The sequence below is a fragment of the Physeter macrocephalus genome, chromosome 9, assembly GCF_002837175.3.
Source record: "Physeter macrocephalus isolate SW-GA chromosome 9, ASM283717v5, whole genome shotgun sequence".
Lineage (NCBI taxonomy): Eukaryota > Metazoa > Chordata > Mammalia > Artiodactyla > Physeteridae > Physeter > Physeter macrocephalus.
Genome location: NC_041222.1, coordinates 107,141,005 through 107,161,433, shown reverse-complemented (window position 1 = coordinate 107,161,433; position 20,429 = coordinate 107,141,005). Strand labels below are relative to the sequence as shown.

The 20,429-nt window shown below is 47.5% G+C and overlaps 1 protein-coding gene across 3 annotated transcripts in view; it reads left to right on the top strand.

Annotated features, from left to right (window-relative positions):
* Positions 1 to 20,429, top strand: part of PALLD (palladin, cytoskeletal associated protein) — a 388,874-nt gene that overhangs the window by 58,708 nt on the left and 309,737 nt on the right. The window lies entirely within an intron of this gene.

Genomic DNA, 20,429 nt, shown 5'->3' with positions numbered 1-20,429 from the left:
GGGACGGGAACCATCTGGCCACGGTCCTTTACAAAATATCTGATACTCGAAAAATGGTTATTGGGTCATGCCGCGTTCCTTGCTTTTTTATTTGTGTTTCTCCTGTACCAAGAGAGGGTTGCTTCTGGTAGCCCGAGTGGTGAGGACAGCTGACTCAGTTTTCGCTTTCTACAGTCAGCGCGGAAATCCACCAACATGCAGCAAAGGCAGTGTCCCCAACTCAGCATGGAGACATTGCGGAGTTAGAAACCCTCAGCAGAACCCTCAGAGACCCTGGGTCCCCTGTTGCACTATCACACAGACATTCAACCAAGAGAGGATTGCTTCTGGTAGCCCGAGTGGTGAGGACAGCTGACTCAGTTTTCGCTTTCTACAGTCAGCGCGGAAATCCACCAACATGCAGCAAAGGCAGTGTCCCCAACTCAGCATGGAGACATTGTGGAGTTAGAAACCCTCAGCAAAACCCTCAGAGACCCTGGGTCCCCTGTTGCACTATCACACATTCAGCCTTATAGCAACGCATGACACCTGTATCTTCAGAATTTTTTAAAGTAAAAATAACCATTATTAATGACCAAACCGTAAAGCAGCCTTGATGATCTGTGATTACAGTTCTGCTGCAAAACTTTTTCTACGTGTATGGGGTGAAAAGAGAATAAATAGAGTGAACTCTTTAAGGCTAAGCCCTTAATTAATTTTTTAAAAGATTTGTATTATGAAGCAATCTGACAGTCCTCAATATTCCATACGTAAAGAAATTTTTTCATATTTTGCTCTTATGTTTTTCCTAATAATTATCCTGGTTTCAGAAAGTACCTGAATTTAATCCTTGAGCTTCTCAAAATAAATCACCAACTTTCAGGTTATCTCAAGAACTCAGTGATATTGGGTTGGCCAAAAAGTTCGTTCGGGTTTTTCGTCGGCAGGTACAAAACCCCGAACGAACTTTTTGGCCAACCCAATATTTAAAGGACAAACCTATCACAGGCATCACCTATTCATGCCGTGTGATTTCAGTCAAGTAAAATATAAGTGACCCCAAGTGGAAGAAAATACATCAAAGTGAAAACAGTTTCTGCCTCTGAGTAGCATGATTTTTCTGTATATGTTTCAGAATATTTAAATTATATGCAATGAGATACATTTATCATCAGGCAGAAAATGTAAATAATAAAGGTATTGGGTTTATTTCACTGGAGTCTAGTCTTCTAATGAGATGTGAAAGATAAGTATGTGAAATGGAAGGCCACCGTGATTGAGAATTGCCCCCATTTTTTTTCTTCAGTGAATTGAACTTGCTAATAAGTTCTGAACAGCTGCAGGGATTGCTGAGTGAGTATATCTCACTGGATATATGGATATATGTCATATAGGAAGAGAGCGTAGAGAATGGACCCAAAACTGCTCCAGAAGGTTGAGTCCCAAGAAGAAGCCCCACGGGCTTGGGGCCCTTCCCAGCTAAGGGGGTAGGAGCCGGGACCTGCCTGTGGGTGGATGCTCGCAGGGCTGGAGCCCCCTTATTCTGACCCCAGCGCTTGAGCCGCCTGCTGGGGTGACTTGCTTCTCCCTGGGTTAGTTCCAGATCCACCGCTGGCACCGCCCACATGGCTTAGACGTCTGGATCTGAGTAATAGCAGGAGGGACTTGATATAAGCAGATCCATCATCCCCTTCCTCTGCTCTCTGTCCCACAGAGAAGCCAGCGTGAGGTCAATCACCACCCGAGGGGGCCGGCCCGCCGCTCCTTTTCTGAGCAGAGCTGCAAAGTGTAACAGATTTGGAAACAAGATGCAGTTCATTCCAAGGCCGTTGACTGTATCCCTCTTGTGTTCATTACCGTGACCTGTCTTGATGCCTTAGTAATCATTTATTCCAAAGCTTAGCTTTGTCCAGCATAGTCGTTAAGAGGTAGGGATCCACTCGAAAAGACAGGATCAATCCCAGATGAAAACGGGGTGTGACTCAAGATGTTATTTAACCCTCTCAAACTTCATTTTCTCTTTTGTGGAATGTGGATAGAACAATGTGAAGGTCAGTCCTGTAATTTTAAAAATTTTATTATTTTTTAAAATTTTTGGCTGCGTTGGGTCTTCTCTGCTGCGCACGGGCTTTCTCTAGTTGTGGCAAGTGGGGGCTACTCTTCGTTGCGGTGCACAGGCTTCTCATTGCGGCGGCTTCTCTTGTTGCGGAGCGCGGGCTCAAAGCGCGTGTGCTTCAGTAATTGTGGCACGTGGGCCCTAAGGCGTAAAAACGGGCCTTCTGGAAGCAGAGTGCCCGGATGAGCAGAGCACAGCAGGATGCTGTTGGCGTGTGCAAGTTAATCTCTCGGTAGCCCGACCTGAAAAAGCCAGAAATATCCATCCCACACTCAAGCCTGGGTGACCCTCTGAGTCCTGTAAGTCACAGCTAACAGCATTATTAACACCAGTCTCACCTCATCACATCCTCAGTCAAAGTTGTTCAACAAGCACTGAGGAAACAGGAGAGAACGAAAATCAGTGCTGGAGAAGAAGGCGTGAGGAATAGTGTCAAAGTGCAGGGCACTGCCCTGATGCGCTCGTGCCCCTGAAGGATGGGTGCTCCATCCTCTCCTGTGACCATGGCGAAAGGTCTACAAGAAACGGGCCACTTGGCCTGCAGTTTGCAGACCTGCTTCGTCCGGCAGGCGCCTCCCACGGGGATGTGAGGGCAGCCGGACAGGCGTTACTGGGTCACCGTCCCGGGGGCACCGCTGCCCCTCGGGCCCTGCGCTCCTGTTTCCATGGCTACCTGCTCACCGTGCGTCGCACTGTGGAGGTCCTTCGTCTGAGAGTGTTCCGGGAGGCCCGAGGCCATTCCGGACCACATCGCTCCCAGCTCTTGAGGTCGTGTTTCTCCGTGTGAGTGCTGAGCCGTGGCATCAGCTTTGCAGCACGAGTCAGGCACCGATCCTCTGTGTGTCCCGTGTGTGAGGAGCATGTCTCCAAGCTCGAGAGGTGGCCCTTCCCCCCACCAAGGGCGACACACCTGGCGACAGTCCTGCCAGGTCAACCCCTCAACCGTCTTTCTTCTCTCCAGACTCTTGACCACTGTTCATAGCCTTCACCACCGGGAGGGCCCGAGAGTCTTGAAATGGCTCTTACCTTTTTTCTTTGAAAACCCAGATTATGTGGATTCGTGTCACACAGGCATGGGGACCTGACGTCTACCACACTTGTGCTTCAGTTGAAGCGGGAGCCTAACATCCTGTTACATAAGCGAACATGGCATTTCTCTGGAGTGGCATTCATTGTCACGGCGCCAGGTGTCCATCATGAGCCGTGTTATAGAGGAAATACCAAAGGAAGCAATAACGTTCTGCCCTGTATTGTAAAACATGACTCAGGTGTGTCCTCTTTCTGTGTCTGTAATGGCAAGCTTCACGGTGTAACTTTCCACATGGCAAATCACAGGCTAAGAGGTTCCTGCAGGGCTAGGTGGAATGGATGGATTATCCTTGTGATTTGATCTACTGTAAAAGAGCTCCTCCGGTTCCAGCACGATGCTGGAAATCCTCTCTTTAATTCACCTGAAATCACAAATGCCTTTAACAAAAGCAGAAATTTGTTCTCCAGAAAGACACAGTGGAGTGCAAAAGAAACCCTGGATTTTGAGCCATAGCAAGTTTTTCACACTTTATAGTTGCCCATAAAGTACCTATCTTAAGGTTCTTTTCATACTGAGCCTTTAATCTCTGAAAACTCAGGTCAGTGTAACAGGTTTAGCAAGCCGATGCCATAGCAAAATGTCAAGAAAATGGAGGCGATCAGGACGGTTTTTCTGAATAGAGGGGTCAGTAGGGTACAGAGCATGGGGTATTGGCCCAACCCTTCTGACAAGTGATGCAAAAATTCTTTGCTTTTGAATGGGGTAAACTATGGCCCCACCCTGACACTGGATTTTGTTCACTAGAAAGTAGAATTATATCAAAATTCAAACAGAGCTGAAACATTTTAAGGTAACTTGCTTAGGGACTTCCCTGGCGGTCCAGTGGTTAAGACTTCACCACCTTCCAATGCAGGGGGTGCAGGTTCAACCCCTGGTTGGGGAGCTAAGATCCCACATGCCTCGAAGCCAAAAAACTAAAATATAAAACAGAAGCAATATTGTAACAAATTCAATAAAGACTGTAAAAATGGTCCACATCGAAAAAAATCTTAAAAAAGATAATGCCTATATACGCATGTTTCTCATGAAGCGGCTTTATTTACTGTGACAATCTTAAGAGCTGCTTGAAGGGAAATTTTGAGTCTCTTAAAGAATACAGTAGATAAGCATCTTACCTGATACTTATTTTTAAAATAGTTGAGTCCATATGAATTTTAAATGGCATCTTTTACAGATTTCAACATACATTTTAATGAAGCTGATACAAGATGCCCTCAAAATATAATGTCAGGTGGAATTTGAAGGAGTGTGGTTATCAATGCAGTAACTTCCAGACAGGTGACCTGAAACAGGTCATAGAATATTCTTTCGAAGACCAGCAACGAGATGTGTAGCTTGCTTTGAAGCGGGATGGTTGAGAGATCCTGAATGGGTCAGATTCACACAAAATCCAAAAGAGACAGATTTCTTTTGAAACTTCCTCTGAAAGGTTTTCCTTACACTGCAAGCCAGAGAGTACAATTAGCAGGACAGAAATTATTCTTAGTAATCAAAATAAATGAAAAACACTGAAATGGTTTAAGTCAGTCATAGTACCTTCCCGAGGAGTATCTGTTGCCATGATACCTGTTTCTGTGATCTAGCCATCGGGAGATCAATGGAGAATCTCACTGAACCATTCAGACCTTCATCCAGTCACCATTTACTGAACATCTAGTAAGTGCCAGGTGTGTAGTAAAGACCAGGTGTGTCAGCTTTGAGGAAGGCAGACCCAGTTCTATCCTCGGGGAGCTTTACCCTTAAATACCTTTCCACAGAAAGCACATTCGCCATTTGGATATCCAAGCTAGAAATGGACAAAGGTTTTATTCTGTTGACGAACGCATACACACATATAATAGCACAACTAGGCTGTTGCTTGCTGTGATGGTTAATTTTTTGTGTCGACTTGGCCGGGCTAAAGGAGGCCCAGAGAGCTGGTAAAACATCATTTCTGGGTGTGGCTCCTGAGGGCGTTTCCAGAGGAGACCGGCACTGAATCTGTAGGCTCAGTAAGGAAAACCCACCCTCCCCAGGGTGGGAGGCAACATCCAATCTTGAGGCCTGAACGGAACAGAAAGGCCAAGGAAGGATAGACTCTCTCCGTCTTTCCTCTTGAGCTGGACGTCCATCTTCTCCTATCCTTGGACATCAGAGCTCCTGGTCCTCGGGCTGATATCGGCATATGGTGGCATGTCTCGGCATCCATAATTGCATAAAGCATTTTGCATAATAAATCTCCTCTTAGATAGATATAGAGATAGATAGATGGGGCCTGGATAGATAGGTATGGGCATAGGTAGATAGATATAGTTATAGCCTATTGGCTCTGCTTCTCTGGAGAACTCTGACGAATATATACAGAGGGCTATGATCTGAAGGTTTGTGTCTCCCCGCCATTCAAATGCTGCAAGCCTAATGCCCAAGGTGATGCTGTGAGCAGGTGGGGCCTGTGGAGGTGATGAGGTCATGAAGGCAGAGCCCTTCCGGTGGGATTAGTACCCTTATGAAACGCCCTCCACGCCATCCACCCCACCCCCCGAGAGCCCCCTCACCCCTCACGTGCCGAGGACACAGGGAGAAGTTGGCATCTGCAGGCTGGAAGAGGGCCTGCCCCAGCACCCGACCAGGCTGGCACCCTGGTCTTGGATATCCCAGCTCCAGAGCAGTGGGAAATCAGTGTGCGTTGTCTGTAAGCCTCCCAGTCTGTGGTATTTTGTTACAGCCGCCCGGTCGGACTGAGACAGTCATGACTGGTCTGCTTGGGGAAGCAGAGTTACCTGCAGGAGCCGAGGGCGGCTGTCGGTGGGGTAGCGGGAGGCCCGGGCCTGCGGGCCTGTGTCCCCTGGGCCTCAGCGTGCAGCCCCGGAGGAGCTGGGATGCAGGAGCCCGGCTCCCCAAGCTTCCCCCCTTGACCGACGGGAGGTCCAGCCGTCCGCGTGCGTGCGCCAGCCCATCTGAAGTGGGGTTTTGAGATTCCAGACTATTTCAAGGGAAGAGTCAGTGGGAAGAATCAGGTACCTCAGCCCCTCCCGTCACGATCGACAGACTGTCCCACATAGTATCAGGATTTCACTGACAAGCCTGCTCAGCACTTCACCAACATCACCTAAGCTCTGTCCTCCTAACAGCCGGGTTGTTATTTTATAGATGAAGAAACCAAGCCTTAGGGAAGCTGAACGTGGGCTCCCGAGTCACGGAGACAGCAACATAGACAGGAACTCAGGCCCTACCTCCAAGCACCCCTTCCCGTGCCAGGTCGCCCCCCAGTGCGTGCCGAGTGCGGGAAGGACATCTTCCTGCAGACACAGCAAAGCTCGCTCCAGGTGCTTTGTGTTTCTGACGCTGCGCTGGGTGATTTAATGCATCATCTCTGAACCTGCAACACGCAAGGTGGGAGCCAGGGGCCGGAGAAGATGAGAAATGGCTGAGATTCTTTCATTCCTTCGTCCATCACTAAGGCGGGGGTGGGCTGCAGGGTAAGCCAGGGTCCTGGGCAGCCGGGGGTCGTGAGGAACGGGACAGGTCCAGTTCCTGCCTTCAAGGCGTTGTCCTCCGGCACGAGGACAGAGTCCGCAAAGCAGTGCGTAAGTCAGGAGCGGCATTTCAAACGGCGCTGACGCCAGGGGAAGGGAAGGAGGCCGCCGGTGAGCAGAGCCCGGACGCAGGTCCCTCACGTGGTGCGCGCGGCCCGGGGGAACGTCCCGAGGTGCGCGGCTCGGCGGACGGCGGCCTGGCTGCGGGGGGAGGGGCGGGCAGAGAGCCGGGCCCCGCGTGCAGCCGGTGCTCCTCCCGTGGGAAGCCACGAGGGGGAGCTGAGACCGAAGGGGGCCTGAGTTTGGCCGTCGGGAGAGGCGCGTGGCGCAGGACGCTGCGGACGGCTGCGCGAGAGGGCGCGCGGGCGAGTGGGGGCGCGCCGAGGCCGGGGAGGCCGGGCGAGGAGCGCGCCCTGCGGTTCCTGCAGGCCCAGCCGGGAGGCCTTGCCGAGCCCCGCGCGGGCCAGGACTTCTGTGCAGATGGGAGGTGGCGGATTCCCACTGGCGACCTAGGCCGAGATGCCTGCGACTCGGGACAGAAGAGCCTGCAGCTCAGCCCGAAGTGTGGAGCCGGGCCAAGGGTCGGGAGGGGGCCATGCAGGCGCTCGGAGCCCTGGAGCCCACGGGGTCCACATGCTGGGAAACAGGCTGCACGTCCCGGCGGGGCGTCTGTCCTGAGGGACACACTGATCACGGGCCGAGGCGCCGGGACGTCCGCCGACTTCCACCCGCATCTCAGTGATGGAAGCCACGCCTCATCCCAAGCGAGCACGCCCGGAACCCCCAGGCCCCCCCAGTAGAAGACGGTGGGTTCATTTTCTCCCTCGGCTTTTCGTTACGTTAGTCGTTTTTGAACACGTGCGTCCTTCAGGCGGCTGTAGATTTCAAGGCGTGAAGTCCTAGCGAGAAAAGCCTCTTCTTCCTCGGTTAAGATGCCTGTGAGGAGGATACGCGGGCTCCCCGTTCATAGGTGGCACGCGGGAAGGGCTGCCTCCTGTGAGGGAGTTACAAGCCAGGACCTCCCCGGGGTCGAGACAGCCCCCGCCGGGCAGTCTCTTGGCCAGGGCTCTGATTTTCAGTCTGCGTCCTACGGCGGCGATTCCAGACGCACGTGGCAGGCGCAGGACAGGAGGACGAGCGTGGTCCTTCCTGCGGCGGCATCGTCCTTCACGTCTCACGTCTCCAGCCATGACTCCCGGGCATTCAGGGCGCTTCTACCGAGACACCAATGAGCACTCCCAGGCCTCCTGTTCCAACGTTAACACAGCCGCCGTTCCTTGCGAAGGTGAGATTCCACAAGGCCAGTAGATGCCAATGCAGCCCGTGTCCCAAGTGAGGTGACCTGGTCCAACCTTGTCTACTGTGCATTTTAACAGTCCCCTTATAGTTCTTTCTGTAAAGGTCTAACAGCTTTTCATTCATTAGTTCATTCGTCTGTCTGCTTTGTGGGGATCTGGGGAGTGTATAGCGGAACACTGTGCTTGGCTGTTCAAGGGCTCGTTAGAAAAGATGAACTCTCACGTCGCAGAGACACAACAAGATGTAATCTGTATGTGGCCTGTGAGAGAATGTACCACGGCTGGTCACGTTCTTGATGGAGGCTAACCACAGAAATCCATGGAGGAATTAGAAGTTTGGGGGCGGAACCCAGGAATGGAAACAGTGAGAACGCTAGATAACGTTGTCTGTGACATCTCTCCACGATTCCGCGGGGATTTACGTAAGTACTGACTGGAGGTCTGCATCTCCGTGTTTTTAGAGAAAATCACTCCAGATTAGAATTAAGTCCTAGGGCTCTAGACTGATCAAAAGCAGATCCACTCTCATGACCTTTGCTCCCCAAAGAAGCCACGTGTTTCCCTGAGGTCAATATTTTATTACCCAGGAGAAAACTCTGGTCCTTTAGGGTTTTTTTTTCTGACCAGTGCCACCAACATAACATCTAGTCGCGTCCAAACTCTTGTTCCTTAAGCAAATATCTATTGAGGGTTTACCATGCACCAGCTGGGCGTTGTCACAGGCTCTAAGGATGCGGCAGGGGGACATTGAGAGCCCATTCCTGCCCTTCGCGTGCAGTGCAAGAAGGAAACCCTGAGGGCTCCGGCAGGATAGACCAGGGGGCCGTGCACACTCCGCTGAGACCTGGGGGCCTGGAGAGGAGTCAAGGAGAGAAGCACGGGAGGCAGGTGTTTCAGCCTCAGGCCATAGGAGTCACGTGTGTGAAAGCCGGAGGAGGAATGCAAGGCATTCATTCCGAAACCAGTCCAACTGGCCTGCAGCAGGCGAGCTCCAGAGAGGGACAGGGTGAGGCTGCAGAGGGCGGGTGGCCAGTTCCAAAGTCAGTCGGAGGACAAGGAAGCCACGGCTTCAAGCAGGAAAGCGCACGGTCGGGTTTACACTCCGAAAAGACCATTCCTGGATGCAAGAGTCTGTTGTTTCACAGCATTTCTAGTCTGTTACCGAATCATGGATTTTACCTTGTCACTGTCACCCTGACGTGGAAAAAAAAAAAAAAGGAAGAACTTCTAAAAGAGGGTCTGTTTTGAATTGAAAGGAAAAGCTGCCATAATCGAAAAGCTGATTCCTTGCTGTATGTTTATATGCTGCATGAAATTTTACAGCTTTGAGAAACTTCTGTCTTCTAAATGTAGCCAAATAATGCTGGTGTCTGTTGCAGAATTAGTGTGGTTTACTTTGTAGAGTGCTTTTTTTTTTCTTTCATAAAATACCCATAGAACTTTTGACCTGTCTTGTGACCAAATTCTGGACACAGAAGGGGTATTTTGATTATAATAGTGTGAAATAGATCAGAGATAATGTAAGAAAAAAGATCTGGCATTTAACTAATCTCTTTGGCCATCATCCAACAGAAAACTTTCTCTGGGAGTGCCAGAGTAACAGTTACTAAAAAGTAATATATTTTTAGAGACACCAACTTCAGCCCACACTCTTTTCTAGATTTAGACTTTGCTATAAAGGATAAAATTTTTCCAGTTTTTATAGGGAGACACCTCTAATGACCAAATCTAAGTACCTGTATTTTGGAAGTTGTATTGACACATGAATCCATGAAAATATATTCTGTTTAATAAACACGGCGCTTTCCGTGGGCACAGGAGGATGGCAATCTCGATCTTTCCTTCTAGCCCTAGTCTTAACCAGGTGTTGCAGGGGCATGCTGAGCAAGAGTCGTATTTTTTTTAAATTGAAGTCTAGTTGATTTACAATGTTGTGTTAATTTCTGCTGTACAGCACAGTGAGTCAGTTATACATATATCAATACATACGTTCTTTTTTATATTCTTTTCCATTGTGGTTTATCACAGGATACTGAGTATAGTTCCCTGTGCTCTACAGTAGGACCTTGCTTATCCATTCTCTAGATACTAGTTCGCATCTGCGAACCCCAAACTCCCGGTCCATCCTTCCCCACCCACACCCTTGGCAACCACAAGTCTGTTCTCCGTGTCAGTGAGTCTGTTTCTGTTTCGTAGATAAGATTTGTGTTCTATTTTAGATTCCACATATAAGTGATATCATATGATATTTGTCTTTCTCTGTCTGACTTATTTCACTTAATGTGATCATCTCCAAGTCCATCCATGTTGCTGCAAACGGTATTATTTCATTCTTTTTTACGGCTGAGTAATATTCCATTGTATATAGGTACCACATCTTCTTTATCCATTCCTCTGTCGATGGACACTCAGGTTGCTTCCATGTCTTGGCTATTGTGAATAGTGCTGCCATGAACATTGGGGTGCATGTATCTTTTCGAGTTACAGTTTTGTCCGGATATATGTCCAGGATTGAGATTGCTGGATCATATGTTTTTTAGTTTTTAGTTTTTTGAGGAACCTCTATAGTGTTCTCCATAGTAGCTGCACCAACTTACATTCCCACCAACAGTGTAGGAGGGCTCCCTTTTTTTTTTTTTCCCGGTATGTGGGCCTCTCACTGTTGTGGCCTCTCCCGTTGCGGAGCGCAGGCTCCGGACGCACAGGCTCAGCGGCCATGGCTCACGGGCCCAGCCGCTCCGCGGCACGTGGGATCTTCCCGGACCGGGGCACGAACCCGCGTCCCCCGCATCGGCAGGCGGACTCTCAACCACTGCGCCACCAGGGAAGCCCGAGGGCTCCCTTTTAACAGAGTCGTATGTTGATAGAAACATTGGGTTCCTTTTGGGTGTGTTTTTCGTGGCCACAGAATGAAGGGTCTCCACGTAGCTTGCACTGGCCAGGCTCAGCAGAGGTCAGCAAATGCACTGAGGCTGGGAATGCACCAGAATGTTCCTTGGAAAAGTCCTAACTGGGGAGGCAACTCAGGAAAACGCTGGAGCCACACCCACAGCCTCCTTGCTAGCTACGAGCATTAGTTCCTCACTTGCCCTGTCACTGTCCCTGTAGTTCCTTTCTAGAAATGGCCACGTTTTAGTAGCCTCACTGAGTCCTCATATGTTTGACCTCAAGAGCTGTTTTTTTTTATTCCAGAAACTTCACCTTTTGGGTTGTCCACGGAGGTTCTTTTCAATTATCTGAAAACTTTTTCATTTTAATTTTGAAAAATACGCAGGATGAAATTTGAAATTCCTCAGTATTCTAATGCAGAACTTAAAGCACCACGGTCCCTTCTGGTTCTATGAGAAAGTTGATTAATCTATTAGGAACCTATTATTTTATTAGTTTTTATTTCTATTAATAACCAATAAGCAAATATATAGCAAAAAAAAAATCCATCATGCTTTACTTCACTAGTGATAAAGAGCAAATTAGAGGTACCTAGATAATGAACATCATAGCGAATGGTCTTTTTGAGGAATTTTACAGCTGAGCGCTGAAAAGCATCCTGCTTGTTAAGAAAGGTAATTGATTCCATTTTTCTCTTAGTGTTTGGCCCGCAGAGATCATTACCGAAAATTATTTGTTAAAGAATTTCTAACGCGCTTGTTTTCCTGTGCCTCGGTGCGTTATATGAACTTCAGTTCAGGGTCTAAACAGTCTTCACACAATGCCACAAAAATGCACTCACACTCAGTACAAGTTGAAAAAATAGTAGGATGTTTCTCGAAATGCAAAAAGAAAAACATCTGCCTTTGAACTTTAAAAATCCTGTCTAAATTAGCATGTGCTTTACGTTAGTCCTGTGTTGCTCAAACTTGCACGCATGTGTGTGCATTATGTGTGCTCACATGGTTTGGGGATGGGGGTGTGTGTGTGTATACCTGTCAAGTCCAAACTGCTGCCCTTGAAGTTTGGGGAAATTTTCCTAATGTAAACCTCCGCTAAATAATAATAATAATAAATATATAATGAATATATTTATATATATACACACATATATAAAGGTACCATGGAATGCTTTAATTATATTTTAATGGGTTCTCAGAGTTGGGGTGGGTGAATTATTCTTCTAAATATATTTCAGGTATAGTGTCCTTTGTAAGAAAGCACTTAGGTGTGATCTTCTCAGTTGTGCATTCCTGAAAGGGCAAAGTCTAATTAAACAAAGAAAAGAAGAAGTCATCCCTTGGCTTACTTTTTGCACCAGCTGTTCGGACTCAGACAGTGGCAGAGAAATGTCCAAAGCAGCTGCATGGTTTGGCATGAAAGAAAAGTCTCTCTTTCCCCTTCCTGGGTGAGCATCTTATCAGCAGACGCATTCTGTGGAGCGGTAAGGGCTCTTATCTGCAGAGGCCAGGCTCGGGCTGCGTGCAGGAGCTGGCAGCCGCCTTCTCCACATAGCAACGGGCAAATATTGTTCCTGACGCCCGGGGACCAGTGAGCGGCCGGATGGTGCCGGGGGGCTTTGCAGTACCGGGAGCTCTGGTGTGAACGGTCCCTCACCCTCCTTCCCCTCGTGTCTGATCTTGACCATTTCACGCTATGATCTCATCTGCAGACTGTAAATTCTCGGGGACTTTTCCGAAGGGAAAGTATTACCGAGTGCTGACGCTGTGCTTCCAGAGCAGCCCGGGTAGGCGCTCACTGCAGTCCTTGGCGTTTGTCCATGTTGTGGCGTCTGAAAAGCGCTGCAGTGCTCGCCTATTCTTTGTGGGTATTTCTAAATGCCGGGGTGCGAATCCATCACAGTGATAACTTCTGTGATTCTAGAAAGATCTAGAACGACTGAAGTTACACGGAGTGAATGCTCCTGACCACTCAATGAACAGACCGGGCACCTTGTTCCGAGCCCCGGGCAGCAGCTGGCAGCCTGATTGTCACTGGTAATTTGTGTGCAGGGACCTCGCCCTTTGTTGCTTTTGGGGGGCAGGAGAGGAAAATCCATGAAATGGCGAATTGAGAGGAGCTCAGAGAGGAGCCACTGGGGGCTGGTTTGTCATTCCAGAGGAAGTGCCCTGATTTCAGCCCGCCCGGCATCGCCCACCCTGTTGCCTGGGTCTGTCCCCTCCTCGGGCTTTGCGCCTTGTTTCAGGATGCTGGCAGGCACGCTCGCCTCGCTCTCCTGCCTCAGTGTGTATTGTTGCAGCTTGACAGGGACTCTGGGCTTCACAGCACCTCTTCCAGGTGCAGTCATTTGGTTATTTGCTGAGGGCGAGGTCAGCAACGTACTTTCACGTCCGAGGTTTAATGCCATATGTCACCTGGTTTACTACAGGAAAAAACATTCAGAAACTCTCTCTCTAGTTAGCTGATGGGTTTTATTTCCAACCAAATGGATACCGACTTTATAAATGCTGAGATGTTTGGTTTTTGTTTTGAGCCCAGAAGAAGATTACCACAAATGCAAACTCGTTCTGGCCACCTAAGAATTTTGTCATAGAAGCAGCGTGCTTTCTTTCCCCTGTGGGTTTTGAAACTTGGCCATGTGGTATTTTTAAGCCGGCAGCGGAATACCTTTCAGACAGGGCTGAGGATTCTGCTTAATTGAGTACAGCAGGTTAACAAAAGTGCCAATGTTCCTTAAAAACAAACCCCCAAATGCTCTGTGGACCTAATCTTAAAGAGTAGATTAAGTTGCCAGTTGCATTTTTCCATGTTTATCTTCTGAGATAGGAAGGAATACAATTAAAGTGTGTTACCATAGCAGCATCTGTAACATTTTAGGAGACAAAAGATCCTTTTTTCCACACAAGGATCCAAACCAGAAGCATTATCCATTTACGAAAGCAAATAAGGCTAGCGGCACATATTTTTTACAGTCCTATTATGGAAGTACTAAACATCCAATGTCCTGAGGTCAGACTGTGGAACACAGCTGTTCACATGCATCTCTGTCCTGGGTTCACACTTTCCTTAATTCCTGAATATTGATCAGTCCTTTCCCGACAACATACCTCAAAATGGAGAACTTTCCTCCCATCACATTTTATGGACAACAGGGAGGTGAATAGAACGTAAGCCTTCTGGAGCATTATTTAGGCTTTCTGCCTGGCTCTGTTTAGTCATCTTGATTGTTTTTCTCTGGAGCACAGTCTTTGCTCTCTTCTTTAAAAATAATGGCAGGCTTCTGGTCTGAAGAAAGAAGCACAGAGATCTCAGACCTTTGTCTGGACTCCCCTCCCCTTGGCCCCTCACCCTCCCCTCTTCCCTGTTCCTTCCTCTCCTTTCCCTTCCTCTGCCATTTACCATTGCCTTCTCCTCAGCCTTATTCATCCTGTGGCCCACGCTCTACCCTCACCAGCCCAGCATCTGTCTGTTCCACGTGGAATCCTGTGATCTCCAAGCAGAAGACTCTCCCCGGATTCATCCTGTAACAAGAGAACTTGTCTTTTCTCTAAATTTATGCATACTCTCCAAGTTATCAATCAAGTTCACCCACTTCAACAGTTGGTTTGCTACCATAAACACAAGGTTACTATTGATATAACGTCTCAACCAGTTAGCAGTTTAAGGTATATCTAAGGAAAAAATTTTAATGACAATCCTTGACTTCATTTAAATCCAGTTGACTCCAAAAATGAAAGGTACTTTCCATAGACCCAGAACTTTGACAGCGAGACAAGACATGTCACTCTGTTCTCTTTATTCTCCTCGTTATCCATCGACAGTTGTTAGCATTTTTAGAAGTCTGGTTTCGTGTAGCAGAATGCAAGATTGAGGCAAATGTCGTGCCACATACAACAGCAGCCTTGAAAAATTGCTTACCGAGTGGATTGCTGGACTAAAGGGTCTTAAAGTTTCCTTTGTGGATTGTAAACCTGGAGAGAAGTTCATGTTCTGAACAATCCTATTGCCTCTTGAGAAAACCGCAAACACTGACGGAGCCATGGACGTTCGTGTATAAGCACCACCAGTGCCAGTGTGAGCAAGAACTTGGAAAATATTTGCTGAGAGAGAAAATGAGTAAATGAATTAATAGGTAACTGAATATTTATACCGCCTCATAAATCCTCCAGTACAGCACAGCCGTCCTCAGAGCAGCCTTACTCACAGTAACCGACAGGTGGAAGCAACCCAAGTGCCCACAGGCAGGTAAAGGGGCAGGTGTGATGTGGTCGGTGCACGCAGAGGAGTAGGGTCCCTAGGGCTAGGGTCAGGGTTAGAGTTAGGGTAAGAGCTAGTACTAGGGTTAGAGTTAGGGTTAGGGTTAGGGTTACAGCTAGTACTAGGGTTAGAGTTAGGGTTAGGGTTAGTGTTAGAGCTAGTAGTAGGGTTAGAGTTAGGGTTAGGGTTAAAGCTATTACTAGGTTAGGGTTAGGGTTAGGGTTAGGGTTAAAGCTAGTACTAGGGTTAGAGTTAGGGTTAGGGTTAGAGCTAGTACTAGGGTTAGAGTTAGGGTTAAGGTTAGGGTTAGAGCTAGTAGTAGGGTTAGATTTAGGGTTAGGGTTAGGGTTAAAGCTAGTACTAGGGTTAGGGTTAGGGTTAAAGCTAGTACTAGGGTTAGAGTTAGGGTTAGGGTTAGTGTTAGAGCTAGTAGTAGGGTTAGGGTTAGAACTAGTACTAGGGCTAGGGTTAGGGTTAGAGTTAGGGTTAGAGCTAGTAGTAGGTTTAGAGTTAGGGTTAGGGTTAGGGTTAGAGCTAGTACTAGGGCTAGGGTTAGGGTTAGAGCTAGTACTAGGGTTAGGGTTAGGGTTAGGGTTAGAACTAGTACTAGGGTTAGGGTTAGGGTTAGAACTAGTACTAGGGTTAGGGTTAGGGTTAGAGCTAGTACTAGGGTTAGGGCTAGTGGTAGGTTTGGGGTTAGGGTTAGGGTTAGAGCTAGTTCTAGGGTTAGGGTTAGGGTTAGAACTAGTACTAGGGCTAGGGTTAGGGTTAGAACTAGTACTAGGGTTAGGGCTAGTGCTAGGATTGGGATTAGCGTTAGAGTTAGGATTAGAGCTAGTGCCAGGGTTAGGGCTAGTGCTAGGATTGGGGTTAGTGGTAGGTTTACAGGAACTGGACCCTGACACGCTGCAACACGGATGAGTCTTTCGGCCGTTGTACTCAGTGAAATGTCAATCACGACAAATCCTGTTTGATTCCACTTGTTGAGGTCCCTGGAGGAGTCACTTCACAGAGGCAGTAAGGAGGGTAGTGGGTGCTGTCTCTGGGTGAGTGAGACCTTGTAAAATGGCTACAGATTCTCAGTTTTAGAAGATGAAATTATTTCTGGAAATGGATGGTGGTGACGTTTCCACAGCAATGTGAATGTATTTCATGCCACTGAACTGACAGTTAAGTGTGGTTATAATGTACATTTTTTGTTATGTATATTACAGTAAAATTTTTAAAAGCCTCCTATACAAAAAAAAAAAACTAGAATATTTTATTCATGATCAGGAGAACAGCTTACACAAACAATAGGTCACTTGGGCAAGAGGCTCTTGAGACCTGAAAATAGTGAAACGTAAAGCACCAGGAAAAAGGCCCTGCTCACCGAGAACTCGCCTCCCCTTCTGCTGGACGCAGATCCCGGGGCAGTGGACACAGCCCTCCCCTCGCCCGTGAAGCACCCCCTGCACTGTCCTGGTGACATGTGCACCCCACACAACCCGGTTCTCAGGTTGGGGCGTCATGGCCCAACACTCACTGTGATCCAGCGTCTCAGTACATGCTTCGCCTACACAATCTAATTTCTTTTTTTTAAATTAATTTTTATTGGTGTATAATTGCTTTACAATTATTGTGTTAGTCTCTGCCGTACAGCAAAGTGAATCAGCTATACATATACATATATCCCCTTCTTTTTGGATTTCCTTCCCATTTAGGTCACCACAGAGCACTGAGTAGAGTTCCCTGTGCTACACAGTAGGTTCTCATTGGTTTTCTATTTTATACATCGTATCAGTAGTGTATATCTCCCAATTCATCCATCCCCCCTCCCCCCCTTGGTAACCATAAGTTTGTTGTCTACATCTGTGACTCTATTTCTGCTTTGCAAATAAGTTCATCTGTACCATTTTTCTAGATTCCACATGTAATCGATACTATACAGTATTTGTTTTTTTTCTTTCTGACTGACTTCACTCAGTATGACAGTCTGTAGGTCCATCCACGTTGTTGCAAATGGCATCATTTCATTCTTTTTTATGGCTGAGTAATATTCCATTGTATATATGTACCACATCTTCTTTATCCATTCCTCTGTCAGTGGACATCTAGGTTACTTCCATGTCCTGGTTGTTGTAAAGAATGCTGCAGTGAACATTGGGGTGCATGTAGGTTTTGGAATTATGGTTTTCTCCAGGTATGTGCCCAGGAGTGGGATATCTAATTGCAACTTCACCACAATCCCTAGGGTCTGTATTTGCCAGACAGGAAAACAGAGACTCAAGGAGGGTAGTGATCTGCGGTGGCAGGTCTGATTCGCTAAGAAATCTGGGCTGCAGACTCAGGTCCGTCTCCTCCAAAGGCCGGGATCCTAACCACGTTTGTGTAGTGAGAGGAACGTCTTGGGAGGACTCTCCCCCATTGGGTTTGTCCTGGTTCTAGAGCCCTTCTGGGAGCTCTGGATGTGTAGTGGTCCTTCAAACCCATTTGTCCACACGTGAACACCTGCGTGGACGTCTGCTTCCCGCCCCTCAGTAGGTGGCATTTGCCGTCCACACAGCCCGGGGGTCAGGCTCCCGTTCCTCGTCCGCCCCATCAGCACGGCCTGTGGGCGTCCCCTCCACATCGGCATGCTCCCTGCGTGACCCTGACCCCCGCCATTGGCATCCCGTCCCCGACATCAGCAGGAACCTCCTAAACAACAGCGCCCCTTTCTTTTTCCGTGGGTTGGTCAGAGGGCTCTTTTTAAAACAGAAATCGGATCCTGACCCCAGCCTGCCTGTCACCCATCAGAGGCTTTCTACCACCCTTAGAAGAGAATCCACTCTGCTTAATACGGTCGCAGGGAAGGCCAGCTGGAGCCCGTCCCCTCTCGGCCTCACCCAGCCCTCTTGCGCGATCTCGCTCCTAGAGCAGCGGGGCTCTGACCCAAGTCATCTCTTTCCCTTTCTCAAGATTTCCAAGCACCGCAGACCTCAGGGCCTGAGCAGGTACAGTTCCTGCTGCCTGAGATGCTCTTGAAAGTCTTTATCTTCTCATGGCCAGAGGTCACAGCTCGAGGTGACCAGGTCAGGAGGGCCTGCTCCGAGCGCTCAGGTCCAGCCGTCTCGACGGCTTGCTTTGCTAATTGCATGTCATTCATCGCTGTCTGAAATTGTTTGTTTCCCGTGGATAGTTTATCCATCTCCCTCCACTAGACCTGTAGCTCCCTCATAACTGGGGGTCTGTCTGTCTCTTCCCATGCTGTACCCTGTGCCTAAACCAGCACCTGAAATCCATGTGAATGAGTGAATGGCTAAGAAGCCTGGGGTCATGTAAGCGAATGTAACCCGAACACCCTCTGGCCGTCATCAGTGGGGAGAAGGGCACCAGGGCAGTAACTGCAGTTCAGAAGGATAAGTGTGGGCTGCACAAGCGCACAGAGGCTCTGAGGAAAGTCCTGGGGGAAGTCCTTCTCCTAGGAGGCCCTCTGCCTAAGCTCTGTTATTCCGTAATCAGACAGAGAAAGACAAATACGGAATGGTATCACTTATATGTGGCATCTAAACCAAACAAACAAGCTCATTCATACAGAGAACAGGTTGGTGGTTGCCAGAGGCGGGGGTTTGGGGGAAGGAAGGAGAAATGGGTGGAGGGGGTCAGAAGGTATAAACTTCTAATTGACGTCGTGTACAGCATGTGATTGTAGTGTGTCGATATATTTTACAGTTGCTAAGATAGTAGACCTTTAAAGTTCTCATCACGGGGAAAAAATATTTGTACCGAGGTGAGGTGATGGATGGTAACTGGACTTATTGTAGTGGTCATTTCACAATGTATACAAGTATCGAATCATTATGTCATATGCCAGAAATTAGTATAATGTTATATGCCAACGATACCTCAATAAAAAAGAGTCACGAAGAAATCTTGTTCCATTCAGTAGTTGTTTTTTTTTTTTTAACATCATTATTGGAGTATAAGTGCTTTACAATGGTGTGGTAGTTTCTGCTGTATAACAAAGTGAACCAGCTATACATACACGTATATCCCCATATCCCTTCCCTCTTGTGTCTCCCTCCCTCCCTGCCTATCCCATCCCTCTGGGTGGTCACAAAGCACCGAGCTGATCTCCCTGTGCTATGTGGCTGCTTCCCACTAGCTATCTGTTTTACATTTGGTAGTGTGTATATGTCCATGCCACTCTCTCACTTCATCCCAGCTTACCCTTCCCCCTCCCCGTGTCCTCAAGTCCATTCTCTACATCTGCGTCTTTATCCTTGTCCTGCCCCTAGGTTCTTCAGAACCATTTTCTTTTTTTAGATTCCATATATATGTGTTAGCATACGGTATTTGCTTTTCTCTTTCTGACTTACTTCACTCTGCATGACAGACTCTAAGTCCATCCACCTCACTACAAATAACTCAATTTCATTTCTTTTTATGGCTGAGTAATATTCAATTGTATATATGTGCCACGTCTTCTTTATCCATTCCTCTGTCAGTGGACACTTAGGTTGCTTCCATGTCCTGGCTATTGTAAATAGAGCTGCAGTGAACATTGTGGTACATGACTCTTTTTGAATTATGGTTTTCTCAGGGTATATGCCCAGTAGTGGGATTGCTGGGTCGTATGGTAGTTCTATTTTTAGTTTTTTAAGGAACCTCCATACTGTTCTCCATATGGTGTCAGGTGATACCTCATTGTAGTTTTGATTTGCATTTCCCTAATGATTAGTGATATTGAACATCCTTTCATGTGTTTGTTGGCCATCTGTATATCTTCTTTGGAGAAATGTCTATTTAGGTCTTCTGCCCATTTTTGGATTGGGCTGTTTGTTTATTTGATATTGAGCTGCTTGTATATTTTGGAGATGAATCCTTTGTCAGTTGCTTCATTTTCAAATATTTTCTCCCATTCTGAGGGTTGTCTTTTCATCTTGTTTATTATTCAGTAGTTTTATTGCTAGCAGTGATACTAGCATTGTTATCTTGAAACCATTTGTGCTATATTGTAGGAAGAACAAATGACTGTGCCCTTAGGAACCAAGATTTCTGTGTAGTAGAAAATGTATACAAAGTTAAAACTCCATAAACTGAAGCGTCAATTGGAAAAGCCTCATAATATTCTTTCTCTTACAAAACTGCCCATACTTCCTAGTTCTGTCCACTTTAAAGGCCTGGAAGCAACGGCACCCCAAAAGTAATAGGCACTCCCCAGCACCTCAAATTGAGGTTTCTGGATACCAATTGCCACAGAAGGACTAAAGCCTTTTGGAGAAAATACTGATTTTTTTTTTTTTTTTTTTTTTTTTTGTGGT